Source organism: Pan troglodytes, chromosome 18 (genome assembly GCF_028858775.2).
Source record: "Pan troglodytes isolate AG18354 chromosome 18, NHGRI_mPanTro3-v2.0_pri, whole genome shotgun sequence".
NCBI classification, from domain to species: Eukaryota; Metazoa; Chordata; class Mammalia; order Primates; family Hominidae; genus Pan; species Pan troglodytes.
Genome location: NC_072416.2, coordinates 38,766,650 through 38,783,344, shown reverse-complemented (window position 1 = coordinate 38,783,344; position 16,695 = coordinate 38,766,650). Strand labels below are relative to the sequence as shown.

General features: G+C 37.8%; 1 pseudogene; it reads right to left on the bottom strand.

Moving 5' to 3' along the window:
- Positions 1 to 15,346: 15,346 nt before the first annotated feature.
- The window catches only part of LOC129137301 (putative SLC9B1-like protein SLC9B1P1), a 52,396-nt pseudogene continuing 51,047 nt past the window's right edge, over positions 15,347 to 16,695 (bottom strand).

Here is a 16,695-nt window from a genome sequence, read left to right as displayed (position 1 = left end):
ACATAGCCCAGACATGCAGATTTGTAGGCATTTAGAGCCTGCCTGATTTACATGCCCTGGGAGACTAGGTCCAAAATCTGCTTGCCACAGATAAACTCTAGGCTGTAAAGACCCCAAGCTGCTTCTGCTCTTTGGAACTCTGTGAACTACAGACTCCATGCCATGCTGCTGAGTGATATCACTGAGACATGAAAGCCTCCTCTCTGATACTTTCCTCCCTCAGGAGTTCCTTTGCCCTCCTCCCCTTCTGAGTGGTGGCCCCCTTGTCTCAATCCTCTGGTCCATCTCTTGCTGTGAAGGCCTTCCCCAGGATACATACCTGACAAGAGATCATCCAGATAAAGCCCATGTGTGCTTCTGTCACATCATGTTCTATATTTTTCTAATTTTTTCTACACTTTTCTAATTTTTTCTTAAGTTTTATAAAATTGTGGATACCTAATAATGTAGTCTCAAAATAAATAAAGCCAAAATTAGAATTGGAAAGAGCAATAAAAAGATCTACACAGTGAGAGATTTTAACATTTCATTTTTAGTAATTGAATAAATAAACGTAAAATTAATAAGGCTAATCAACAGTTAAAGAATTTCTATTCTTTTCAAGCACACTTGGAGTATTTACAAAAATTGACCAGATATTAGGCCTAAAGGTAGTATCAAATGTTTACATTGGTATAACAAATGTGTAATAGCACTATTAGAAATCAATAACAAAAACTTATCCAAAAGTAATCCATGAATTTTAGAAACTACAAACAGCTTCCAAATGATTCATGGAAGCAAGAAGAAATTATAATAAAAATTAGAACATGCTTAAAATTGAATTAAAATGAAAAGATTACCAATCATTATATATGTAAAATAACTGAAGCAGTACTTAGAGTGAAATTTACCAGAAGCAATTCACATTCATGGGAAGGACAACAGCATGCATTTAGAGACTTGTCCAAGATGTATATTAGTTCTTTGACTCTCTGTCCTAATGTATTCCAGAGACGTGAGCTGTCTGGACATTCTGTGGCATGCTACATTTGTCCATTTTATTTACCAGTTAAAATAGACTGGTTAAGAAATAGCATGTTGGATGGCCTAGTGAGACACATGCATCCCTGAGAGAGAAAATCATCTGAAGATTTAAGGACCTGTGACATCAGTTGCAGAAGATTTTAGGGGGCCCATTGGTCCCCCTATACTAAGGAATACTGTTCTGACACATTTGCTGAGTGACACAGAAGGCTTCCACCTTTGACAAAAGCTTAGGGCAGAAAAGGCCTCTGCAGCAGGTCCAGGATACAGGGCAAGCAGCCCTACTGTTTGAGCCATACAATCTAGTAGGCTCTATGGTATTAGAAGTATATGTAGTTGGAAAAAGCACCATGTAGAGTTTATAGCAAACCCTAATAGATGATTCACACATAGTCTTGTGGGGTTCACTAGCATGGTCATGCTATCTGCAAGTAATTGTATATTGTATAAATATATAGCATAATTGCGTACTGTAATAGCTCCTAGCATGCTACTGCACCTAGGTAGAGATGGATTATCTGACAACAAATATTAAGTGACCATGTGGCTAAAAGTTCCCACCATGAGTTTGGTTTTGTTAGATCTACCAGATCATAAGGACAGGCTGGCCCAGCAACAAATCATAATAAAATAGAAGTAGCTGGGAATTGAACAATGAGATCACATGGACACAGGAAGGGGAATATCATACTCTGGGGACTGTGGTGGGGAGGGGGGAGGGGAGAGGGATAGCATTGGGAGATATACCTAATGCTAGATGACGAGTTAGTGGGTGCAGCGCACCAGCATGGCACATGTATACATATGTAACTAACCTGCACAATGTGCACATGTACCCTAAAACTTAAAGTATAATAAAAAATAAAAAATAAAAATAAAAATTAAAAAAAAAATAGAAGTAGCACATTGAATTAGTCCATTTTCACATTGCTATAAAGAACTACCCAAGACTGGGTAATTAATAAACAAAAGAGGTTTATTGACTCACAGTTCTGTATGGCTGGAGAGGTCTCAGGAAACTTACACTTATGACTAAAGGCAAAGGTGAAGCAGGCACCTTCTTCAGAAGGCAGCAGGAGAGACAGAGAGCAAGGGGGGATGTGCCAAACACTTTTAAACTATCCACTCTCATGAGAACTCACTCAATATCATGAGAACAGCATGAGGGAAACTGTCCCCATGATCCAGTCACCTCCCACCAGGTCCCTCTCTCTACATGTGGGGATTATAATTTGAGATGAGATTTTGTAGGGACACAGAGCCAAACCATATCACATCAAGGATTGGGCATGAGAAAGACTAGAGGACAAAAGTAAGCAGTATGATCAGGTGATCCAGGTCCCCACATTATCCAAATTGTGACAATAGATTCTCTCCCTCAGCTGGCAACTCTGCCTATGTGGGAGTTCCAATATTGCTAAAGGAGGAAAAAAGCTAAGCTTGTTCATTGGAAGATCAACTCAGGATGCAGATGTAAGTAAAAAATGATAGGAACCTACTTCAGCTATGGAAAGATAGCAGTAGATTAAAACCTCCCAAGGACGGTTCAACATATACGAATCAATAAATGTGATATACACATTAACAGAATGAAGGACAAAAACTATATGAATATCTCCATGGATGCAGAGAAAGCATTTGACAAAATTCAACATCTCTCTGTAATAAAAACTTTCAACACAATAAAGGCATATATGATAGGCCCACAGCTAACATCATACTCAATGGTAAAAAGTTGAAAGCTTTTTCTCTAAGATCAGAAACAAGATGGATGCCCATTTTCACCACTTCTATTCAAGTTCTAGCAATTAGTCAAGAAGAAGAAATAAAGGCATTAAAGTCAGAAAGGAAGAAGTGAAACTGTCTCTGCAGACAACATGATCTTAAATGTAGAAAACCCTAAAGAGTCCACCAAGAAAAACTGTTGGAACGAGTAAATTAATTCAGTAAAGTTGCAGGATGCAAAATCAACATAAAAAAATGAGTAGCATCTGTATACACTAACAATGAACTATCTGAAAAAGAAATCAAGAAAGCAATTTCATTTATAATGGCTACACAAATACTTAGGAATTAATTTAACGAAGGAGGTGAAAGACCTGTACACTGAAAACTATAAAACATTGGTGAAAGAAATTGAAGAAGACACAAATAAATGGAAATATATCCCATCTTCATGGATTAGAAGAATTCATGCTGTTAAAATGTTCTTAGTACCCAAAGTGATCTACAGATTCAATGTAATCTCTATCAAAATTCCAATGATATTTTTTATGTAAACAGAAAAAAGTCCCCAAATTGATGTGAAACCACAAAAAACTCCAAATAGCAAATTGTGAGCAAAAAGAACAAAGTAGGAGGCATCACATTATCCGGTTTCAAAATATACTATGATGCTATAGTAATCAAAAATATAACATGATACTGGCATACAAACAGACTGGTAGACCAATGGAATAGAATAGAGAGCCTCAAAATACATCCACGTTTAAGGCCAATTGATTTTCAGTAAATATGCCAAGAATACACAATGGGGAAAGGACAATCTTTTCAATAAATGGTGTTGGGAGAACTCCACATGCAGAGAAATGAAATTAGACCCTTATCTCATACCATATACAAAAAAAAAAAACACAAATGGACTAAAGACTTAAATATAAAACCTGAAACCATAAATCTACTAGAAGAAAACATTCAGGAAAAGCTCCATGAGACTGGTCTGGGCAATGATTTTCTGGATATGACCCCCAAAGCACAGGCAACAAAAGCAAAAATAGACAAGTGGGATTATATCAAACTAAAAAGCTGTGCAAGCAAAGGGAGCAATCAATAGAGTAAAGAGATAGCCTACAAAAAGGGAGAAAATATTTGCAAGCCATACATCTGATAAAGGATTAATATCCAGAATACATAAAGTATTCATACAACTCAATAGCATGAAAACATATAACCTGATTAATGAAAGGGAGGCAAAGTACCTGAATAAACATTTTTCCAAAGAAGACATACAAATGCCCAACAGGAATATGAAAAAATAACCAACATCACCAGTCATCAGAGAAACGCAAATCAAAACCACAATGAGACATCCCTTTTAGAATGACTACTATGAAAAAGACAAAAGATAACATGTGTTGGCGAGGATGTGGAAAAAAGGGAGCCTTTGTATACTGTTGGCAGGAATGTAAATTAGTACAGCCATTATGAAAAATAATATACAGGTTTCTCAGAAAGTTAAAAATAAAACTACCATATGATCTAGCAATCCTAGTACTATTTATATAACCAAAGAAAATCATTCAATATGTCAAAGAAACATCTGTACCTCATGTTCATTGCAACATTATTCACAATAGACAAGATATGAAATCAACCTAAGTATCCTTTAACAGATGAATGATTAAAGAAAATGTGGTGTATATATACATAAGGAAATATTGTTCAGCCTTAAAGAAGGAAATCCTGTCTTTTGTAATAACATGGATGAAACTGGAGGACATTATATTAAGTGAAATAAGCCAGGCACAGAGAGATAACTGTCATGTAATCTCGCTTATATGTGGAATCTAAAAAAGTCAAACACATAGAAGCAGAAAATAGAATAATGGTTATTAGGGGAGGGGAAGGAGGGTAGAACTGGGGAGATGTTGGTCAAAGGATACAAAAATTAAGATAAGCAGGAAGAACAAGTTCAAGAGACCTATTGTACAACATGGTGACTACAGTTAATAACAATGTATTGCATACTTGAAAATTGCTAGGACAGTAGATTTTAAGTGTTTTCACCACAAAAGAAATGATAAGTATGTGAGGTAACACATGTATTAATTAGCTTGAGTTAGCCATTTCACAGTGTATCCATATTTCAAAACATCAGGTTGTACACTACAAATATATACAATTTTTGTTTGTATACTTAAAATTTTTTAATATTTAAAAATTCAACTCAAAAATAAATTCTTGGCCAGGCACAGTGGCTCACACCTGTAATCTCAGCACTTTGGGAGGCCAAGGTGGTGGATCATGAGGTCAGGAGATCGAGACCATTCTGGCTAACATGGTGAAAACCCATCTCTACTAAAAAAATACAAAAAAAATTAGCTGGGCATGGTGGCGGGCGCCTGTAGTCCCAGCTACTTGGGAGGCTGAGGCAGGAGAATGGTGTGAACCCAGGAGGCAGAGCTTATAGTGAGCTGAGATCACGCCACTGTACTCCAGCCTGGTGACAGTGCAAGACTCTGTCTCAAAAAATAAAAAAAATTTAAAAAAAATTCAGTAGGCAGAACTTTGCACTACGCACCTTGTCATTCACTTTGCATGGAAAGAGAAGAGACTCAAAGTAAGAATGTACTGACTCATGGTCAAATGGCTTGGCTACAGGTCAGGGAGATGGAAGGAGAAAATTTGGAAGACTGGAGAAAAAGACATCTGAGAAAAGGACATATGGGTGGACTTATGGGGATGTACAAAAAGTATGAAGATCTTTGTTTCACATGTTAACACCTACGAGAGGTACCTATCAACAACCAAAGAGAAGAGTGACTCAGCCAGATGATGTTAGCCAACCTCTTCCATTGGCCAGCTCAGTACTGGAACAATTGGTGAATAAATATAGTGACAAGGATGGAGGCTATGCAGAGGCCCAAACAGCAGAAGTCTCCACTGAATAAGTCTTATCTAGCTACTGCTGCTTCTGAATGTCAAAGTTGTCATCAAGACAGAGCAACACTGAGGCCTCAAGATAGCATCATCCCTCAAGGACACCAAGTAGCCACATGGTGGCAAGCTGAATGCACTGGATTCTTTCCATCACAGGAAGGGTAATGATTCATCTTGGCTGGAACTGATACTTATTCTGAGTATGGATTTATCTTTCCTACTTACATGGCCTCAACCAGCACCACTATCCAAGGGTTGACAGAATGTTTAATCCTCCAATGTGGAATCCTACACATCCTTGCATTGTACTTTATAGCACTGTATAAAGGGAACGTACTTTGTAGCACTGCAGTTGCAGTGGTGGACACATGAAAATGCATTTCAGTGATCCTAATACAAATCACGAAATCACAACAACTAGAAGCTGTCAAACTGATGGAGTGATGGAACAGCCTCCAGTAGCCCTTTGAAGCTGCAGGGATGGGATACAAGCATATATCCTAGATCAGTAACCATTATATGGTCCCATGTCGCTAATAGAAAGAGGACCATGGATTGAAGAAAGAGTAGCACTATTTACCGTCACCCCCAGGGATTCACCTGGGAAATTTCTGCTTCTTATCTCTGCAATTCAATGCTGTTACACAACGGAAGTAGACAGGAATGTGTTTGGCAGCCAAGGGATGTTTAAGTAGTCCCTTACTAAATTTTGATTGCTCAATTTAAAAGGACAAGTCTAGTAGCCATGGCTACTACACCCCCCTCTCCTATCACCAGGTAAGTGACCTAGACCAGTGGAGGTGCTAGCTGAGGGTAAGAATGTAAACCTGATAGTACCTGTATAGTAGGGAAGGCAGATGATCAGTTTAGGGTGAAAGACCAGTTGAAGAGCCAAGGAGCTATTTTTCCCTCCATGAATGTTACTTTCACATTTCCCCAGCAAAAGAAACCAACCAAAATCCTGGAGGAGCTATTCCTAGATGGAGAGAAGTTATATGAAGTCATGGATCCAAATGACACGAGGGATGGACAGAGTAGTGTCTTCTGTGGTGTGTAGTCCAGGCCTCCCTGCAGAATGGAGACCCTTATTCCCCAGCTTCCTTAGAGTGCTGTCTGTTGAGGGCACATGACTAAGTTCATGCCCTAGGAATTGCCCTCAGGCCAAAAGAAACTGTGTAGTAGAAGTCACATCCTTGGGGCAAGAACTTAATTTGAATTCATATTGATTGTTGTCAACAGAATTTTAAGTACTGTATGGTATGTGCGGGAAAGGAAAAGAACATTTGAAATGAGCTAATGTAGAGTGGATCTATTGGGGAACTATTGGTGAATAATGATGACGTGGTCAGTGAGGTTCACTGAAGTTCACAGGGTTATTTGAAGAGAAAACAACTGGGAGAGGTGGATTTGACACTCAGATTGGGGGACTGCACAAATAATAAGGTATCTGGGCTTCAGTTTTCTCATCTAGAACATGAGGGACTAAATGACTGCCAAGTATCTTCCAGCTTCTATATTCTGTAATGCTTAAGTACTCTGCAGAATATTAAAATGAACAGCACTGGGAGATAGCCCATGGGCTTGAAAAGTGAGGAAAAACAGAAACTGCCAGAGAGAGTTTGTTAAAACCTTAAAAACCTGCACATGGCTGTTTATAACAGTTGTATTCATAACTGCCAAAACTTGGAAGCAACCAAGATATCCTTCAGTAGGTTAATGGCTACACAAACTGTAGTACATCCAGACAAGGGAATATTATACAGCACTAAAAAGAAATCAGATATTAAGCTAAGAAAAGACATGGAGAAAACTTAAATGTACATTGGTAAGTAAAAGAAGCCAGCATGAGAAGGCTATATATTGTATGGTTCTAAGTGTATGACTATCTGGAAAAGGCAATACTATAATGTAGAAACATCAGTGGTTTTCAGCAATTTGAGGAAAGTAAGAGAGGGATACATAGGTGGAACACAGAGGATTTTTATGGTGATGAAACTATTCTGTATGATACTGGTGGATATCTGTCATTATACAGTTGTCAAAATTCACAGAACTTTACAACACAAAGAGTGAACGCTAATGTAAACTATGGACTTCAGTTATAATAATGTATCAATATGTATCAATTGTAACCAATATACCACATTAATACATGGTGTTAATAATAGAGTAAATTGTGTACAGAGGTAGGGATTGGGTGGAGAGTGGGATAGGAAGGTAGTGTTACATGGGAACTCTGTGTACTTTCTGCTCATTGGTTTCTGTAAACCTAAAATTGCTCTAAAAAACAAAGTCTACTAATTTTGGGAAATTTGATGAAAAATGAATATTCATGTAGTACCAAGGTATAAACTCAGAGATCACTAGCTAATTACAGAGGAAAATATACCATTACAATATAGACATCTGGCAATCACCACCTTAATTTAGGAATGAAAATTAGCATCACTGGCAGTGGGACAACCAGACATAAACTTCATAATGTGCCACTATTGGAAGTATACAACATCACCTTTGAATGATTCTGGCCAAAAAATTTAACCTGAATGTAACCAAGTCTTTAAATTTAACTTCAAACTTCAGAAAATTGAAGAGATAGACAAACAAACTAAATGAAACCATGAACAGTCCCACAAATCCAGAATGTGAGATATTCTACGTGACAACTAGCATGGTTCCTTTAAAATTCAATACCGGCTGGGCACGGTGGCTCGCACCTGTAATCCCAGCACTTTTGGAGGCTGAGGAGGGTGCATCATGAGGTCAGGAGATCGAGACCATCCTGGCTAACATGGTGAAACCCTGTCTCTAGTAAAAATACAAAAAATTATCCAGCTGTGGTGGCAGGCACCTGTAATCTCAGCTACTCAGGAGGGTGAGGCAAGAGTATCTCTTGAACCCAGGAGGCAGAGGTTGCAGTGAGCCAAGATCATGCCACTGCACTCCAGCCTGGTGACAAAGCAAGATGCCGTCTCAAAAAAAAAAAAAAGAAAAGTCTATGCCATTTAGCAAGGGATTAAGTATGGAGAAATCTACTGGATTACAAAATAAGAGACAAAAACAAAATGTAGTGTCCAGTTCTCGATTGGATCCTGGCTTTTAAAAATTGCTATAATTGGGAAACAATTAAGAAAATGTGAATCATAGGGTGTAATTATGCAAACCTAGATGGTGTATATACGTATATTTTTGAGACAGAGTCTCACTGTGTCACCCAGGCTGGAGTGCTGGTGCGATCTCAGCTCACTGCAACCTCAGCCTCCCAGGTTCAAGCAATTCTCGTGCCTCAGCCTCCTGAGTAGCTGGGATTAAAGGCACCTGCTACTGCACCAGGCTAATTATATTTTCAGTAGAGACGGGGTTACACCATGTTGAGACCAGGCTGGTCTCAAACTCCTGACCTCAGATGATCTGCCCACCTTGGCCTCCCAAAGCGCTGGGATTACAGGCATGAACCACTGCATCTGGCCCTATATATTTTCACTTATTTATTTTTTATAAGGAAAATCAAATGTTCCAGCACCACTACTGAGCATCAGTCATTTCTTCTACTTGAGCTGCAATGCCAATATCAAGGGCCATATACTGTTTATCAAGTTTCTATATATGTTCCAGTTTAATCTTATGAGACCACCACAGTGTAGATGGTCGACTAGTTGACTGAAATGTGTTACATGGGGCATGACTGTTTATATTTGAAAATATTTGGGAGTTGAATAATTTTAAGGAATTACTGATAACTTGGTGTGAAAGGATAAGGGAATTGTGGTTATGCAAGAAAATGGCTTTAGTTTTTGAATATGCAGGCTTAAGTATACAGAGGCAAATTAGCATGATGCCTATAATTTACTTTTAATTCAAATTGAAAAATTACATAAAGAAAACTTGACAAAATATTAACAATTAATGGGATTTAGGTGGTGGTTATGTGGGTGCCCATTTTTTCTACCTTTCTGTAGGCTCCAATGTTTCATAATTAAAAGGGAAACAATGGGGCCACAAGAGAAGGTACAATTAAACATTAATGGGTCCCTTCTCCCAAGCGGTTAGTACTGAGAGTGTGGAGTGTGTTCTCCAGGATCAGCACATATTTATTATCTTGAAAAATCCATTCCCCTGAAAAAAATCCCATGAAAAAAACTTAAAAAAAAAAAAAAGCTTTCTGTTTTAACACCGGTCACCCCTGCAAAACACTTTACAAAAAAATCCTTGTCTTCACTGCCACAGACATTTTCCTTTTCTTCTTGTATAAGATTACCCGGTGAGGCAGCCGAGAGCGACCCACCCGCCTCCTCGCAGCTCCGAAGCAGCTTCAAGAAGGAACAGGATCCCGAGGCCTGGACGCTGGACCCTACACCGCCACCCTCGTCCCAGCCCTCTGCGGGTCGCAGTTCCTTGGCCGTGGAGTAGTTTTGGATTCCAGGTGATTTTGTCTTTGTGCGCTGGCCCAGGCTTCCGCCCCAGCCCTTACTCTCCTTTCACGGAAAGGTCGCAGCCTGTGGCCCTACCGGCAGACAGGTGCAGAGGTGAGCCCAGCGTCCCAGCCATCCCCTGTCCTCGCACCGCACATGACCAGGCCTGCTGGCCGGTCCTCTCTATCCCGGGCTACAGGAACCAGATCACCAGCGCTCCTTGGGAAACGCAGGATGTGGAATGTGGTTAAGACCCCATGAATTTTGATGTTATAAAAGACTAGCCAATACACACTAAGTGGTCTCGGTGTGATCCATCACTCCGCAAAAATGGAGTGGGCAACATGTTCATAAAAAAATTGGACAAATCTATTGATTATAAAGCATTGCATGATACATCTGCTTTTGGTAACATCTTTTTGTTGCAGAAAAAACCAGGTTCTTTTCATAACACCAGGAAAAGGCACGCAAACACTTGAAGGGTGAGGGGGAATGGAGTTTATTGGGTGGAAAGGAAAAAGCAAAAATAACTCTCAGCAAAGAGAGAAAGAGACCTGCTAGCAGATTTCCTGCCTCATAGATTAAATCGTAGGTCACTACGTGGGAACAGGCCAGACTCCTCTCCACTGCACACTGCACAAACTTCCCAAGGCTCCATCCCGTAATCCCAGTGCACAGGTGGGCATTATTCAGAATCAGTGAGGAAAGGGCGGCTTCAACCAGGACCTGCAGTCCAGTTTATCAGCCTTCAGGCTGTTTTAGTCTTGAAGGTGGTGTTTTACCAGAGGACCCTTGGCTGCCTCCTGTCTCTATCACTTTCACATTAGGTGCTTTGTGGTGAAAATGGTTTCAAGGGTGATGGCATTGTACATTTTGAGACACAGAAGCAGCTGAAAGATCTATTCAAAAATGAAATGGATGCTTCTAAATGATAGCAAAGTCTTTGTTGGATTAAGTCTTGTAAACAATGAGAAGCAGAACTCAGAGTTAAAAAGTTCACCAATGTTTACAGGAAGATTTTTGGAGAAGACATGGATGGTAGGTGCCTTAAAGATCTCTTTGGCAAGTTGGGATCTGTCTTAAGTGTGATAGTAGTGGTTAATGAAAGTGGAAAACCCAAAGGTTTTGGATTTGTCAGCTTTGAAAGGCATAAAGATGCACAGATGAGATGAACAGAAAGAAGCTCAATGGAAAACAAATTGATGTTGGTTAAGCTCAGAAAAAAGTAGAATGGCAGATGGAACTTGTGTGCAAATTTGAAAAGATCAAGCAGTATAGGATCACCAGATAACAAAGTGTTAACATTTATGCAAAAAATCTTGATGGTATTGATGAATGTGTCTGGAAAGAACTTTCTCCACTTGGTACAATCACCAATGCAAAGGTTAAGAAGGATGGTTGTCACAACAAAGGGTTTGATTTGTGTATGTTTCTCCTCTCCAGAGGAAGCAACTAAAGGACTTTCAGAAATGAATGGTAGAATTGAGGGCACTGAGCCATTGTATATAGTGTTAACTCCATGGGAAGAAAAGCAATGAAGAGCACCAGGCTCAGCTCATTAACCAGTGCAGTATGTGCAAAGAATGGCAAGTGTAAAAACTATTCTCAACCTGGGAATCAGCTCCTATCAGCCAGCACCTTCTTCAATTGGCTTCATGGCAGTTATCCCACAGACTGAGAGCCATGCTGCAAAGTATTCTCCTAGCCAAACTGCTCAACTAAGTTCAAATCCTCCCTAAATTGCTCAGGGTGCCAGACCTCATCCATTGAAAAATATGCCCAAGCCACTCCTAGCTCACTACATTTAGTAGTAAGAGACCAGCTTCTTCACAGCTTCCACGAGTCATGTCAACACAGCTGTTGTAACACATCGAAACAGACAATAGGAGCACATCCTGCAGTTGCCACTACTGCTACTACAGATACTCCTGCTTTTTGTACCATTTCACAGTATAAATATGCTATGGAAGCTCACAATCCTCAATGGCATTTTCATGCACAGCCCCAGGTTACCTTGAAGCAGCCTGCTGTTCATGTAAAAGGTCAAGAACCTTTGACTTCCATGATGGCATCTGCTCCTCCTCAAAAGCAAAAGGAAATGAGTGAATGGCTGTTTCCTCTTCTTCAAGCCATGCCCTAGTCGTGCTGGTAAAATCATTGGTATCTTGTTGGAGATTGGTAATTTGGAACTCCTTCGTATGCTTGAATCTCCGGAGCCTCTCTATACTAAGGTTGACAAAGGTATAGCTGTACTACAAGAACAGGAAGCTAAAGAGGCTGCCCAGAAAGCAGTTAATGGTGCCACTGGTGTTCCAATTGTTTAAAACTGATCAGGGACCACAGAAAGAAACTTGAGCATCACTGAAGAAAAATATCTCAATATCAAAAACCTTAAATACTATGGAAAAAATTTGTAAAGTATAAAATAAATTTAAAAAGGAAACTTTGAACTTTACATACCAAGCAGATGTCAGATCTAACAAATGCAATGATAGTCCTAGATTACTTATTGATTTGAAAAGAAAAAATCCTCCCAAAATAATAAAATATAGAAACACTGTAATGCTTTTCAGACTCTGTGATAAATAATTTTCAGCAAAGTATAAAAATTTAAAGCATTCCTTTAATTTTGTAATTCATTAGTGTGGAATAGCTAAGAATGTCACTTCTGTTTTAAGTAACAGAATTGATAACTGAGCAAGGAAAGGTAATTTGGATTATAAAATTTTGCTTTAATAAAAATTCCTTAAACAGTGAAAAAAATAGGCAAAGATACAAAAAAAGTTTATAAGAAACAACAATCTTGTATTTATTTGTTTTTTATTTTATTTTATTTTATTTTATTTTATTTTATTTTATTTTATTTTATTTTATTGAGATGGAGTCTCGCTCTGTCACCCAGGCTGGAGTGCAGTGGCGTGATCTTGGCTCACTACAACATCTGCCTCCCAGGTTCAAGTGATTCTTCTGCCTCAGCCTCCCAAGTAGCCAGGACTACAGACACCTGCCACCATGCCTGGCTAGTTTTTTGTATTTTTAGTAGAGACAAAGTTTCACCATGTTAGCCAGGATGGTCTCCTTCTCCTGACCTCCTGATCCACCCGCCTTGGCCTCCCAAAGTGCTGGGATGGTGTGAGCCACTGTGCCCAGCCTTATTTGTTTAAATACTATAAACACTAATATCATACACATGGTTAACTGGTTGTAATTTTTAAATTATATTAATAAATTTTTATAAAAACTTTTTATAAATAAAAAACTTAAAATTTCAAATAAATAACAACATCTGCCACACTACTTTAAAAAGGCGACTATTTCAGTATTATAAACATATATCACAGACACTTAAAGTTCAATAAATAAAGAATAAAAAGAATAGGTACAACAATTTTCCTCCTAATCAAAAACAGAATTCCTCATTTTGAAAATTATTTCTTATCTCTCTTTTATTAAAATAAACTTTCTACTTTGAAATCTAATCCTCTTGTGAATGTAAAATACTATCCTGTAAATATATATATATATATATATAAATATATATATATATATATATACACACATATATTTTTTTTTTTTTTGAGACAGAGTCTTGCTCTGTCTCCCAGGCTGGAGTGCAGTGGTGTGATCTCAGCTCACTGCAACCTCTGCCTCCTGGGTTCAAGCGATTCTCCTGCCTCAGCCTTCTGAGTAGCTGGGATTACAGGTGCATGCCACCACACCTGACAAATTTTTGTATTTTTATTAGAGACGGGGTTTCACTATGTTGGTCAGATTGGTCTCGAACTCCTGACCTCGTGATCTGCCCGCATTGGCCTCCCAAAGTGCTGGGATTACAGGCATGAGCCACAACACCTTGCCTATATTTTTATTTTTGTATAAGTGACAATGAGATGTCCTCATGATTTAAATAGTAGTCAAAACACTGGCACAGTTTAAATTTTTAGAATTTGAGTACTAGAATTACAATATTTGAAAATGGAGTCTGTACTTTGTTGTAAAACTATAAAGAGAAAATTTCACTAAAACAGTAGCTATTTTATCTTTTCCCAGAGTTATTCTCCCACAGTGTATTTTCTAAGAGTTATTTCCCAGACGGTTTTAGAACTTTTGGCAGTTTCGGTGATATATTCTGTAAAAGCCCTTAGTCTTAATAGGAATAACACATAGTTTTGATTGCCTTAAATTTTAATTGCTTCACTTGGCAAATTTATGTGTAAATTTCATATTCTGTGGTATTTTAATATCTTGCTTGTGAGAAGAGGAAAAAGAGGAATGAAAGTAATATTCAGTCCTTGCATTGAGCTTTTGCCAAAGAAGTCTAAAGAATTTCTAAAATGCCATTCAATAAGGCCATTTTAGAAGTGTTTATATGACTCTTATAACTTTAAAATAAAGAGTCTTGAAGTTAACTAAAACTCACTTTGCTTGTGATGGGTTCTACATTAACATGGCATATTTAATCAGCCAGAATTAAAAGGTAATTCTATATTACTAAGGAGAAGAAACTGCCACATGACAGTAGTCTCCATATCTTTCATTTTTGGAGGCTGCCTTTTATGTCTAGATTTTAAAATACTAATTGAAAAAAATATAGTTTACTTCCATTTGTGATTTAATTTTATTTCTATAAATAAAAATATAGATAGTATTTCATCTAAAAACCACTAAACCAGACTTTCATTTTAAGGGCATGGCAGAAATAAGGAAAGACTAACTTGGTTCTATTACTTAACATATTATTTATTCAGGTAGTCACCAAAACCAGAATTTAAAATCTATTCGGTTAACCCATTTAAAGTTGATGTGTTTTACTCCTTTTTTTTTCTTTTTGTAGTGATCTTTTTAACTGAATTACTGGACATCATAGGGAGTTCTACCCCTCCTATTTGGAAACTTAGGCTATCTTACCAAGTTCAATATTCAAAGTTTTTCTTTCTGCCGTTAAGTTTGTTTAATTTTATATTAAGCTCAGTTTGTATTATGATATCAAATTCAGCCTGAGGGATTACTTTAAACTTTCCTAGGGTATTTACAGATTTAATTTGTTCTTACAGTATGTAAATACCAAGACAACATTCCATTTAACATTATTTTTATTAAATTAACTTTGGGGTAAAAAGTCCAAGAAAAGCCCTGTACTAAAATCACATGTTTGCTAAATCCTGGATTTTCTGTACAGTCCCTACATATTTCTACTTTAAAATTCTTCTGTCATGTGAAATAATTCATTAAAAGAAGCAGGCAGATGATGACAGGTAAACTTTTTAATGATGTTCTAATGTTGGCAATTGCAGTTTTATTTTGCTTGGATCATAATGGCGTGTAAGCATTTTAGGCCCCAGAATGCCCATAAGTAGAGCTCCATTTGGAGCTGTGATCAAGATGGCTAAAAATGCAACTGTCATCACATCCTTTGCATATGGTTCCAAGTGGAGTGCGGAGACTGTTGCTGTTTCTAGAGCCAGAGGACCTAACACAGCCTACATTTAGGGGTAAAAATGGGGCATAAAGAAAAATACTAAACTGAGTTAATATATAATGTAAATGGCTCTGTTAAAATAAACAAAATCTAGTACTAGACTATTAGAAAAAAAAAGTACTCAGTAATTTTCATAAGTTACTCATCAGTTCCATGTTCTTCCTAGCAAATATATGTGGAGGAAGAGTACAATAGTGACAAATCAGCATGCAAACATTTTTCGGCTGATTTTGCACTCTTGTCCTCTCAGTGTTCCTCTATTCAAATATCTCTTTTGAGTGTTGCCCTCATAACACCAGGAGTTCTAACGAAACTGGTTTTGCTTAGTTGCCTTTATCGTGTACCAGTGGTTTTTGACTACAAGAAGACAAAATAAAATATTAAGTTTTCTTATGGTTCTCTAGGATCTGTTGCCCTTCTTCTCATTGTTCTCCTTATTCAGGGGGCACTGGGTTATAGCAGAACTGACAGCAGGCTTGGAATCTAGCAAACTGGGTTTGAATTCTATTTTTGCTGCAACCAGGCTAGTGACCTTATACAAATGACTCACACTCTCTAACCTTCTACTTACTTACGTGTAAAACGAAGAACAAAATACTTATCTTACTGGACAGTTGTGAAAATTAAATATTAGGATGTGAAGAATACCTGGCACAGAGTAGGTATTCAGATAGTAGTAAGTTTCTTTCTCCTTCACTCCTCATCCCCTGCCAGGTCAGAGATTGAGTTCCTCTGAAGTTTTTGTTTTAGAATGACTCTACTGGGTCACAGGTTTTTTTCCCTAGTTACCTTCTACCACATTATTTTTAATAACATAAAGCAAATTTCTTGCTAACTCTCTTTCCTTGTGTTTAATAACTAGGCATGAAATTGCCTTAAAATTTGGGGGAATTAAATACCAATATATAACATATTTTCTATGGAGTTGCAAAGTAACAACATAATAGTAGAAACATTACCTCTTATATGGAACATTATGGCAAAAGAACCCCTCAATTTAAGATCAATTTCTATATCCTAAATCAATAATTTAAAATGGTATTATTTTTATATCATAACTTTTAATGTGCTGAACATGATCCAGTATGCTGGAGGATGCTAGGGAGAAAAAAATAATCA